The following is a 12,911-nucleotide window of genomic DNA, read 5'->3' on the forward strand; positions in this document are numbered from 1 at the left end:
ATCACACCAGTATCATCGGCAGATTTTTTTATCAGCCGTCGCTGTCACTGCTGCATATCTACTCATTTTAAAATGATGCCAAGAACTTTGATGAATGGAAAGTTAGGAAAATGCTGAGATGCATTGTTATCCAGAGCAGCTTGTGGTCAGACACTGAATTACGGGAGTGTACAGTGGTTCTTTAAAACAAAGAAGAATAACCTGCATTTATTTGCCACATTTTATGACCTCAGGACATCCCACAGAGCTTTACAGATAATGAAGTACATTTGAACGGTACTCACTGTAATATTGTGGGAAACACAGCAGTCAATTTGCACACAGCAAGGCCCTTCACACTCCAATATAATACTGGCCACATATTCTATTTATTGATGATGTTGAATGAGGGAGAAATATTGACCTGGTAGCACTCCTCTGCTCTTTTGCAAAGTAATGCCATGGGATATTTTACATCCACCTGTTACAGAAGATGAGGCCCTCAGTTTAAGTTTACATCTGAAATACTGCACCTCTGACAGTGCAGAACACCTTTATGTGCATTGAGGAGTTAGATTTAGTGCTCAAGTTTCTCGAGTGGAACTGGATGTCACAACTTTCTGACTCGAGGGGTGAGAGTGCTATCACTGACCCACGGCTGACACTCGTTTTTATTGATGACACACGAAGAAAATGACACCCAATGAATTGTAACACTTCCCACATGTACACTACTTTTTCCAACACTGTATAGAAACAATTTTTTTAAACCCTGGCACATGACACTGATGCAGTCCTTGGGTCAACCAGTTAGTGATGAAGTGGAATCAATGATAAGCCAGTTTCGGAAGCGGCGCCAGGTACTCTTTCCTGAAAGGTTCATGAACCAGTTGGACGCAGCAACGTTCAGGGAAATTTCTGACGCTAGCCCACAATTTTCCTCAAATGGGATTTAACAATACAATCGCATATATTTTTCAGTGTCATCTCCGAGTGAAACACAGCGTGGTGGTTCTCCAGCTGCACATCTGAGTTTCTAGTCCAGACTCTGAGCATCTCTGAAAAAGAAAAATCAGTGAGCGTGTTTGATGCCATCACTATGGCGGGACGGGACCTGGGAGTCAGCAAAGCCGGCTCCACAATCAGCACAGAAAATAACCTCCCCATCCACCCATCTCAGGTGTGGTGTTGGGTGTTCTAACACACAGAAGAGCCAACACAGTTGCATATGGTACAACGCTTGTTTATTTAAACTCACTATTTACAACTTGGTCTTTGCACTCTGCACGTGGGGGGCTCCCTGCTTGTGGTGTTTCAACAGCTCTTTCATGCTTCCTTCTCCCCAGACCTACTGACCTCCAGGTGTCGTGCTCGTGCTTTTTATGTGGTTGGTGTTCTTGTCTGTGATTGGTTGTGGTGTTGTGTACTCTGATTTGCCTGTTAGTGTGTCCATCATGATGTGTGTGTTTGAATATCATGACATCCCCCCTTTTTACAAAGATATGTGCCTACGTGGTAATAAATATGATCGTGACGTGAGTGCATCTAAGAGTGTGTGTGTGTCGTGTGCAGCATGTGTCTATGACGGAACTATGTACATGGGGCGATGTCGAGTGCGTCACATGAATCCAGTTGTACCATAACATAACAGAAATGCGAACGAGAGAAGAAGAAAAAAAATTTTGAACAGTTGTCCAGTCAGACGACATCTGGAACGATAAACAACAACAGGTTATCATGTAAAATTGTCCAACTTATTAAACATATGAACTGTATTATAAGTCCATTCTAATGGGTTTGCGACGAATTCGGGTTGACCGCCTTAAGGGTGGATCAAGAACCACCGGCTGCTGTGCAGGCATGGCCATGGGTGGCGATGGAAAGGGCGTGATGTGCGGCAGCTCCACAAAGTCATCCTCGGAAGCCTGTTGAGGATCTGGCGTGTTGTGTGGCTGTGAACGTGGAAGTCGGCGAAGGGCGCGCCGATTGCGGCGACGCACGGAACCATCCGGCATGCGAACCAGGAACGAGCGGGGAGCCACTTGTCGGAGGACTTCGGCCGGTGCTGACCAGCCACCATACGGTTGATGGACGCGTACTTTGTCTCCGGAGGACAGGGGGGGCAGGTCCGTCGCTCGTGTGTCGTACCGACCTTTCTGGCGATCACGCTGCAGTTGCATGTCCCGAAGAACCGCCTCATGGTCTGTTGTCGGTGCCAGGACGGAAGGTACCGTCGTCCTGAGGGAGCGACCCATTAGTAGCTGCGCTGGCGAGAGGCCCGTGGATAACGGGGCCGATCGATAGGCCAGCAAGGCAAGGTTAAAGTCCGATCCGGCATCAGCCGCCTTGCACAGGAGCCGCTTTGCGATGTGGACACCCTTTTCAGCCTTCCCGTTCGATTGTGGATGCAGAGGGCTGGATGTCACATGAGTGAAACCATATGCTGCGGCAAAGGACGACCATTCACGGCTGGCAAAACAAGGTCCATTGTCTGACATGACAGTCCTTGGAATGCCATGGCGAGCAAACGTTTCCTTGCAGGCCCCAATGACTGCGGACGACGTCAGATCATGGAGAGGCATGACTTCCGGGTAGTTTGAGAAGTAGTCTATAATAACAATGTAATCTCTGCCGAGCGCGTGAAATAGGTCAACACCCACCTTCGCCCAGGGGGACGTCACCATCTCGTGTGGTAGAAGTGTTTCCGGAGGTTGCGCCGGCTGAAACCTCTGACAGGTTGTGCAGTTGAGCACCATGTTGGCTATGTCTTCATTAATACCCGGCCAATATACCGCCGCCCGGGCCCTTCGTCTGCATTTTTCGACACCCAAGTGGCCTTCGTGTAGTTGACGAAGAATCATCTGGCGCACACTGTGTGGAATGACGATCCTATGCGATTTCATAAGGACCCCGTCTATATTGGTGAGATCATCTCGCACATTATAAAACTGGGGGCACTGCCCTTTTAGCCACCCTTCCGTCATGTGGCGCATCACTCGCTGCAGCAGAGGGTCAGTCGCCGTCTCTGCGCGTATGTGGGCCAGACAAGGATCATCAGCTGGCATATTTGCTGCTGTCAGAGTCACGTGTGCCTCAATTTGACGCACGAACCCCTCCGCATCTGGTGGTGTGCTCACTGCTCGGGAAAGAGTGTCCGCCACTATGAGTTCCTTCCCCGGAGTGTAGATCAGTTCAAAATCGTACCTCCTGAGTTTGAGTAAGATGCGCTGGAGGCGAGGAGTCATGTCGTTCAGGTCTTTGTTAATGATGTTGACCAGGGGGCGGTGGTCAGTTTCGACCGTGAATCGTGGCAGGCCATACACATAGTCGTGGAACTTGTCCAGTCCAGTTAACAAGCCCAGGCATTCTTTTTCGATTTGCGCGTAGCGCTGTTCGGTAGGGGTCATGGCTCGTGAGGCATACGCAACCGGGGCCCATGATGACGTGCTGTCTTTTTGCAGGAGTACCGCTCCAATACCAGATTGGCTGGCGTCTGTTGAGATCTTTGTAGGGCGAGTCGCGTCAAAGAAGGCCAGCACTGGTGCCGTGACCAGTTTGTGCTTGAGCTCCTCCCATTCCTGCTGATGCGACTGGTGCCAGTTGAATTCCGTCGATTTTTTTACGAGATGGCGCATGTTTGTTGTATGAGAAGCCAGGTTGGGAATGAACTTCCCAAGGAAGTTGACCATGCCCAGGAATCTTAAGACAGCCTTCTTGTCAGCCGGTCGTGGCATGGCTGTGATGGCGCTAACCTTGTCTGCATCGGGACGGACCCCGGACCTTGAGATGTGGTCCCCGAGGAATTTCAGCTCCGTCTGGCCGAAAGCACACTTCGCACGGTTGAGACGCAGGCCATTTTGCCGTATGCGGGTGAAGACACGTCGAAGACGATGCATGTGTTCCTGCGGAGTGGTGGACCAAATGATGATATCGTCCACATATACACGTACCCCTTCGATGCCTTCCATCATCTGCTCCATAATGCGGTGGAATACTTCAGATGCCGAAATGATGCCGAATGGCATCCGGTTGTAGCAGAATCTGCCAAAAGGGGTGTTGAATGTGCATAGTCTTCGGCTGGCCGGGTCCAGTTGGATCTGCCAGAATCCTTTGGACGCATCCAATTTAGTGAATATGTTGGCTCGCGCCATCTCGCTGGTGAGGTCTTCTCGTTTCGGGATGGGATAGTGTTCCCGCATGATGTTGTTGTTCAGATCTTTTGGATCTATACATATACGGAGCTCGCCAGAGGGCTTCTTTACACAGACCATGGAGCTGACCCATGGCGTGGGCTCCGTGACCTTGGATAGGACCCCTTGGTCCTGAAGAATCTGCAGTTGTGCCTTGAGGCGGTCTTTGAGAGGCGCAGGAACCCTGCGAGGTGCGTGAACGACAGGGATGGCGTCCGGTCTGAGTCGAATCTTGTACGTGTGTGGCAATGTCCCCATGCCTTCAAAAACCTCCTGGTTGTGAGCGAGGAGGGAATGGAGATTCGCGTGGAACTCAGCATCCGGGAAGTCGGATATCTCATCTGGAGAGAGAGACATGATGCGCTGTACCAGGTGAAGGACCTTACACGCTTGTGCGCCCAGTAACGAGTCCTTTGATGAGCCCACAACTTCGAAGGGGAGTGTGGCCGTGTACCTCTTGTGAGTCACCTGTAGCTGGCAAGATCCTACGGACGGGATAACGTTCCCGTTATAGTCAACCATCTTAAGCCGGGATGGTGTGATGAGTGGTTTGACCTTCATGGCCTGGACTGCAGAGTAAGCAATCAGGTTGGCGGATGCGCCGGTGTCCAGACGGAAGGCGACGCGCGATCGGTTGACCGTCAGGGTGGCACACCACTCATCGTCTGGATTGATGGCATTGACCTTGTTGACATCAATGACGGCAACTCTGAAGTCATCCTGGTCATCTGCATCACTTAACTGGAAGTCTTGATGCGTGGGCTGGACGGTCCTGACTCGTGTGCGAGGTTGTCGAGGATGCGCCGGATCCATGGGTTGAGCCGCACGACAGCGGGCTGCGTAGTGGCCTATCATGGCACATCTGTTGCACTGTTGGTATTTTGCAGGACATTGCCCTTTTAAGTGTAGACCTCCACACTTGCTGCACGTCATGACGTCACGGCGTTCGTTGCGCCACTGCGCATGCGCAGTGCGATCTTGCGGTGGGCGCGCCTGCGCAGTGCGTCCCTCGTTGTGGCCGTTATTCTTGGCGCGCACCTGCGCGGGAGACCGCGAAAAGCGCGGGAAGCGGCCGCTGTCGTCCGGGCCGTGGGGCGGGAAGAAATCGACGGCCTGGATGCGTTCAACGTCGTGGGCGGCCTGGCTTGCCGATTCGACGGCTGGGGACCCCCTCCGTGCCAACTCGGACGCCTGAAATCGGGCAAAACGGCAGGCAGCATTCTCATGGAGGACACAGGCTTCCACAGCAGACGCTAAGGTGAGGCTCTTTATTTTAAGAAGCTGCTGGCGTAGGCCACTGGAGGCAACGCCAAAAACAATCTGGTCCCTGATCATGGACTCTGTGGTGGTGCCGTAACCGCAGGACTGCGCCAGAATCCGGAGGTGCGTCAAAAAGGGTTGAAAAAGCTCCTCCTTACCTTGCAGGCGTTGCTGAAAGATGTATCTTTCGAAAGTTTCGTTTACTTCAGTTTGAAAGTGCTGGTCCATTTTGAGGATGACCGTGTCATATTTGGCCTGGTTTTCGCCTTCCTCGAACACCAGTGAATTAAAGACATCATTTGGGTGGGGGCCTGCGTAGAAGAGGAGCATTGCAATCTTCGAATCATCCGAGACATTCTGTTTTTCGGTGGCACGGATGTACAGGTCAAATCGCTGCCTGTAGAGCTTCCAGTTGGTGCCTAGGTTCCCCGTGACTTGCATCGGCTGCGGTTTGCCGGTGTGGTCCATGTCCAGAATGGCAGGTTGGTAGGCAGGTATCGATCCACTCCTGTACCATGTGGTGTTGGGTGTTCTAACACACAGAAGAGCCAACACAGTTGCATATGGTACAACGCTTGTTTATTTAAACTCACTATTTACAACTTGGTCTTTGCACTCTGCACGTGGGGGGCTCCCTGCTTGTGGTGTTTCAACAGCTCTTTCATGCTTCCTTCTCCCCAGACCTACTGACCTCCAGGTGTCGTGCTCGTGCTTTTTATGTGGTTGGTGTTCTTGTCTGTGATTGGTTGTGGTGTTGTGTACTCTGATTTGCCTGTTAGTGTGTCCATCATGATGTGTGTGTTTGAATATCATGACATCAGGGGCACGGGGGAACCCCTCCCATACGCATCGCGGGACCCCCCCCCCCCCCACCCCCAAACACTACCGCCATCAGAATCGGTGGCTCACCCCCCAACTACCATCAGTATCGGGACTCCCCTCCCCGCCGACCGCTATCCGAACTGGTGGCTCGCCCCCGCACCCCCCCCCCCCCCAACACCAATGGGGCTCCCCTTGGCACTGCCCCCAGCACAGGCTAGCATGCCAGGTTGGCACTGCTGACCTGGCAGTGTCGACCTGTGCCAGGGGGCGTATGTCCCCCTCCCTCCCCGGGGTCTATACTGATGGGATCAATACTTCCCTTTGTACTCAGAGGGGGAACCCTCAACTGATTCACGTTTTCAGAACCTGTTGTAAGCCTCACCGCCAGTGAGGGGAATCATGTGGTGGAGGGAAGGGTCTGGGTAAGTATATTAAAATGTATTTAGATGACAGGAACCTCATCATGTCACTGGCCAGGGGTGTGGAGAATCAGAAATCGCAATCCCGCCAGCGAAAATTGCAGGATTTCCCACCCGCATTGTCATTCTCGCTGATGGCTAACGCAGGCGGAAAATCGACCTCAACCTCTGGGTTGCGAACCCCTGGACTACTGCACCTTGGAAATAGAAGCTGCACTTATCACAATTTGAGACACACATAGATTCCATAGAATTTATACTGCGAAAAGAGGCTATTTGGCCCATTGAGTCTGCACCGGCCCTTGAAAAGAGCACCCCATTTAACCCCACACTTCCCCTCCATCCCTGTAACCCAATAACCCCCCTAACCTTATTTTTTGGACACTAAGGATAATTTAGCACGGACAATCCACCTAATCTGCACATCTTTGGACTGTGGGAGGAAACCGGAGCACCCAGTGGAAACCCAAGCAGACACATGGAGGACATGCAGACTCCACACAGACAGTGACGCAGCTGGGAATCGAAACTGAGACCCTGGAGCTGTGATGCAACTGTGCTAACCACTGTGCTACCGTGCTGCACTTAAGAAACGAACCATAAGATATATCCAGCATAACTTATTATTGATTTAGATGTGTTTCAGTGACCATACCAACAAATACAAACAATGCAAATTACCACTTGGCTTCATATTGTATAAATAGATCATGTCATTCTGAATATTCAGGTGGCACGGTAGCACCGTGGTTAACACTGCTACCTCACGGCGCTGAGGACCTGGGTTCAATTCTGGCCCCAAGTCAGTCAGTTTGGACATTGCACATTCTCCCCGTGTCTGCGTGCATCTCACTCCCACAACCCAAAACATGTGCAGGGTGGTTGAATTGGCCATGCTAAATTGCCCCTTAATTAGAAAAAAATTGGATACTCTAAAAACAAATTTTAAAAATGTTATTTTAAATATCAATTTTGGAAAACCAATTAACACCTGGTATATATTATACAAAACAATTATCTTAAAAACTGAAAGCTCCAAGTTAGATATTTTTATCTCTTTGTTCAAATCTTTTTCTAAGGGCGACACGATGGCGCAGTGGTTGCACTGCTGCCTCACAGCGCCGAGGACCCGGGTTCAATCCTGGCCCCAGGTCACTGTGTGGAGATTGCACATTCTCCCGTATCTGCAGGGGGCTCACCTTCACAGGATGTGCCTGGTAGGTAGATTAGTCACGCTGAATTGCCTCATAATTGGAAAAAAAAATAATTGGGTACTCTAAATTTATTTTAAAATGTATATCTTTTAAAAATTTCCAATTAAGGGGCAATTTAGCATGGTAAATCCACCTACCCTGCACATCTTTGTGTTGTGGGGGTGAGACCCACGCAGACACAGGGAGAATGTGCAAACTCCACACGGACAGTGACCCGGGGCCGGGATTGAACCTGGGTCCTTGGCATCATGAAGCAGCAATGCTAACCACTGCACCACCATGCTGCCCTTTATAATGATCTTTATTGTCACAAGTAGGCTTACATTAACACTGCAACGAAGTTACTGTGAAAAGCCCCTAGTCGCCACATTCCAGCGCCTGTTTGGGTACACTGAGGGAGAATTCAGAATGTCCAAATTACCTGACAGCAAGTCTTTCGGGACTTGTGGTAGGAAACCGGAGCACCCGGAGGAAACCCACACAGACACTTGAGAATGTGTAGACTCCGCACAGACAGTGACCCAATCCGGGAATCGAACCTGGGACCTTAGTGCCGTGAAGCAACAGTGCTCACCACTGTGCTACCGTATAATTAAAAGAGGAATTTATCGGAGGTGAATTTTTTTCCGACACTTCTGTCACTGTAATAGGAGTCACCTATTGGATTGTAAATGAAACATAGGTAACAGCCCACTTTGCAATACTGTTAATACAACAGAGCAAGGTTTTAACTTTTTACCCAAAGTTTATAGCCAGCAATCATCAGCTCAGACAAGTCGTTTTAAAGAATTAAACAAAATTTACATACCAGCTGACAGTCTTTCAAATACCAATCTCATCCCAATAACTGTCATGATCATCTTGATCACTTTTTTAAAAATATTTTTTATTCTCCTCCTTTTCACATTTTCTCCCAAATTTACACCCACCAACAACAAACAATAATCAGTAACAAATATGTCAATCCCCATATCAATAACAACGATCCCATCCTCCCACCAAACCCCAAACATTAGCCCGCACGTTCACATAAACAAATGACAAAAAGGAATCAGGAATCACCCATAGTCACCATCAACACACACCACCCCCCTCCCACCCACCCCTCCAACTAATGTTCGATGTTATCCAGTTCTTGAAAGTGCATGATGAATAATGCCCATGAATTGTAGAACCCCTCCATCCTTCCCCTCAGTTCAAACTTCTCAAGAGTCAAGAATTCCAACAGGTACCCCCGCCACGCCAGGGCACAGGGTGTAGAGGCTGCTCTCCAATCCATCAGGATCCGCCTTCGGGCGATCAACGAGGCGAAGGCTACAACATCTGCCTCCGCACCCATTTCCACCCCAGCTGGTCCGACACCCCGAATATGGCCACCCGGGGGCCCGGGTCCAGTTTCACGTGCACCACTTTAGAAATTACCCTAAACACCACCTTCCAGTAATCCTCTAGCTTTGGACAGGACCAAAACATAGGAACGTGATTAGCGGGACGCACCCCCCCCCCCCCCCCCCACCCCGCAACGTTCCCCTCCCCCCCACAACGTTCACACACATCTTCTACTCCTTCAAAGAATTGGTTCATCCTCGCCCTCGTGAGGTGTGCTCTGTATACCACCTTCAACTGTATCAGCCCCATCCTCGCACACGAGGTGGAGGCATTCACTCTCCGGAGACTATCATCTTGATCACTTGTGTGTGTGCAGTCAAACCTTACTATCTCATCTATAATTAAACAAGAGTTTGTACTACCATGGGCATCACTAAGGTTTCCACTTGGCATACTTACTCTTAAAAATTGTTAAAAATGCGATTGAATTTGTTCGTCGTACTCCACTTTTTCGGACTCAAAATATAATCTGTTTATCTTCAGACTTTCAGGAAATGATTTCTTGCCAAAACAGTTCAATTTTTAAAAGCCGAAGCTGAAAAAAATCAATCTGACAGTCATCTTCTTCCCCCAGTTAAACCTTCATTTGAAAGCTGAGCAGCGACAGTGATGACTGTTTTTTTGTATTTTCTTTTCATTCATCAGTACACACGGTGTAATCTTCAAATCATAGAATTGACAGCACAAAAATAGACCATTCAGCCCACTGTGCCTGTTTCAGTCCTCTGAAAGAGTTTTCTACAGAATCCCATTCCCCTGTGGTTTTCCCATAACTGTTCATTTACTTTCTTTTTTCAGTATTTGCCTATCTTTCTTTTAGAAGCTGTTGATTCCATCCCTGTTTCCATGAGGGTAGGAAATGTGTTGAAGACTTTCTGCATAAACAAATCTGCCCTTCATTCTGAGATACCCCCAATTACAACTCGAGAGAGATGATTGGTAATACAAAGGCTTTAATAAGCAGAGAACCAGACAGCTGCCGAGAAGTGTGGTCGCTGCACGCTTCCCACTGAACATTACCTCACATACAGCTCCCTGGGGGGGGGGGGCGGAGCCAGAGGCGGAGTCCCCCAGGGTTCCAAGCCCGGTCTTAAAGGGATCATCACATTAAGGGTACAGTTATCATTCATCACACATCCCCTTTGTTCTTTTGGGTAAATTATTTTTTTTTAAATAAAAAATTTAGAGTATCCAATTCATTTTTTCCAACTGAGGGCCAATTTAGCGTGGCCAATCCACCTAGCCTGTACACCTTTGGGTTGTGGGAGTGAAACCCACGCAAATACGGGGAGAGAATGTGCAAACTCCACACGGACAGTGACCCAGAGCCGGGATCGAACCTGGGCACCGTGAGGCTGCAGGGCTAACCCACTGCGCCACCGTGCTGCCCTCTTTTGGGTAAATTTAACCACCAGTGACTAGTATTCCTAACTAATCTTAACAAAACCACTCATCTCATTTTAACTTCCAGTGTTCTAGTGGTAAGTATTGCAGCTTCTCCAAACATTCCTTACTGAAACTCTACTGCACCATCTTAAGATACAGCATTTGAAACTGGAAGCAAAAGTCGAACTGCAGTTTAACCGCTGTTTTTGGTGTTTTATAGGTTTACCAATGCTTTTTCACCTTTTTATTGAAAGCTCCTTATTCATTACAACCTAGGATCCATGCACTTTCTTAGTTTCATTAACTTGTCCTCCAACTTGAAAGATTTGTATATCTGAACCCTTGACTTTCTCTGCTCCTTTACTCCTTTTATAACATTAATATTTAGTGTCTGTGCTTTTTCCTTATTTTTCCTCCCAAATGTATCACATTTTCCCTTCATTAGATTTTTGTGCAAGAAACCTGTTTCACAATCAACCATGCTCCATATTTGGGCGGCATGTGGCGCAGTTGTTAGCTCTGGGACTGCGGCGATGAGGACCTGGGTTTGAATCCCAGCCCTGGGTCACTGTCCACATGGAGTTTGCACATTCTCCCCGTGTCTGCGTTAATTTCACCTCCACAGCCCAAAGATGAGCAGGTTAGGTGGATTGGCCACGCTAAATTGCCCCTTAATTGGAAAAATAAAAATAATTGGGTACTCTAAATTTTTTTTAAAACCACCATGCTCCCTATTGCAGTATAATGTGTACATTTTGCTTTCTATTCCCAAGTCCACGGTGTGTATACATATAATAATATATATAATTTATATATAGTATCATGATATAGTATAACGTATATAAGAGAGAGCGCGTGGGAGTTTCTGGTCCTGATAGCAGCAGGCTTCATGACAGGCAAGACTGGAAACTTCGGAGTGCAGCCAAAAGTAAGTTTTTCGGCAGGTCGCAATTTCCCCCTCCTAACTTTCATGGCGGGTTGGTTTTCCCACCAGATTTTGCCAGGAACTGGGGGTTGGATTCTCTGCTCCCCGACGCCGAAATCGCGTTCGGCGACTGGGCAGAGAATCCGTTTTGCCGCCGAAATCGGGAGCACCGCCTGTTTTCACTTTCTCCGACCCCTGAAAAGCCGCGTGATGTATCCACAGCTTCAGGCCATTGTCTGAGACCTGCCCCGCGATGCTCCGTCCCCCGACTGATTGAGTTCCCGACGACGTGGGTTTGGGAACCTCGCGTGACAGCTGTGGACTCAGTCCAGCACTGCCACAGTTGAGGGAGGGCCAATCGGCGGGCGGGCGGGGCTTCATTCGGAGCTGGGGGCAATGTGGGCAGGCGGGCCGGGACACACGAGTAGCCGAAGGGGGGTACTAGTTTTGCAGTCCAGGTCCGCGGGCTGAGTCTGCCAGGAAGCATGGCGCGGCCGCTGCAGGCTGCCGCCGTGCACATGCACGGCTACGGACCCGGCAATGCTCCGTCGGCAGAGAGAGCTGGGAGCTCTACGCTGCCTCCCTGCTAGCTTCCAGCAAAACAGGAAATCGGTGACTGTTTTACGCCAGATTTCCTGGCGTAAAACACCACCATTTTCACACCGACGTGTGGACTTAGTCTCCTAAACAGAGAATCCAGCTCCAGATTTGTGTGCCTTAGTGTCTCACCAAAGTTCATTAAAAACCTAGCTCGCCGGAATCACGTTCGCACTCCCAATCTAAACACTGCGCCAGCTGATTATTGGACCAGTCTGATTGATGACTGGATATAACTAGCGCGAACCTGGCGAACTGCACATTCAGTGTGTTGGTAACATCGCAGTTAAAAATTCCTGAGGGAGATAGGAAATGGGTGACCACCAGACAGAGCAAGGGTAGGAAGGCAGTGCAGGGGCCCTTGCTGTCATCTCCCTTCAAAACAGATACGCCATTTTGGATACTGTTGGGGGAGATGGCTCACCAGGGGAAGGCAGCAGCAGCCAGGTTCATGACCCCATGACTGGCTCTGCTGCGCAGGAGGGCGGAAAACTAGTGGTAGAGCTATATAGAGGGGACAGGGGACTTAATGTCAAGGGGAATCGACAGGCGTTTCTGCGGACACAAATGAGACTCCAGGATGGTGTGTTGCCTCCCGGGTGCAAAGGTCAAGGATGTCTCGGAGCGGCTGCAGGACATTCTGGAGGGGGAGAATGTCATGGTGCATATAGACACCAACAATTTAGGTTAAAAAAGGTGATGAGGTCCTACAAGCTGAATTCAGGGAGTT

General features: G+C 49.4%; 1 long non-coding RNA gene across 1 annotated transcript in view; it reads right to left on the reverse strand.

Moving 5' to 3' along the window:
- Positions 1-337: 337 nt before the first annotated feature.
- Positions 338-12,911, reverse strand: part of LOC140391440 (uncharacterized) — a 61,165-nt gene continuing 48,591 nt past the window's right edge. The window contains exon 3 of the long non-coding RNA XR_011935070.1: positions 338-1,037. This is a non-coding gene — a long non-coding RNA (uncharacterized lncRNA). The remainder of the gene's footprint in view (positions 1,038-12,911) is intronic.

Source organism: Scyliorhinus torazame, chromosome 15 (genome assembly GCF_047496885.1).
Source record: "Scyliorhinus torazame isolate Kashiwa2021f chromosome 15, sScyTor2.1, whole genome shotgun sequence".
Classification (NCBI taxonomy): domain Eukaryota; kingdom Metazoa; phylum Chordata; class Chondrichthyes; order Carcharhiniformes; family Scyliorhinidae; genus Scyliorhinus; species Scyliorhinus torazame.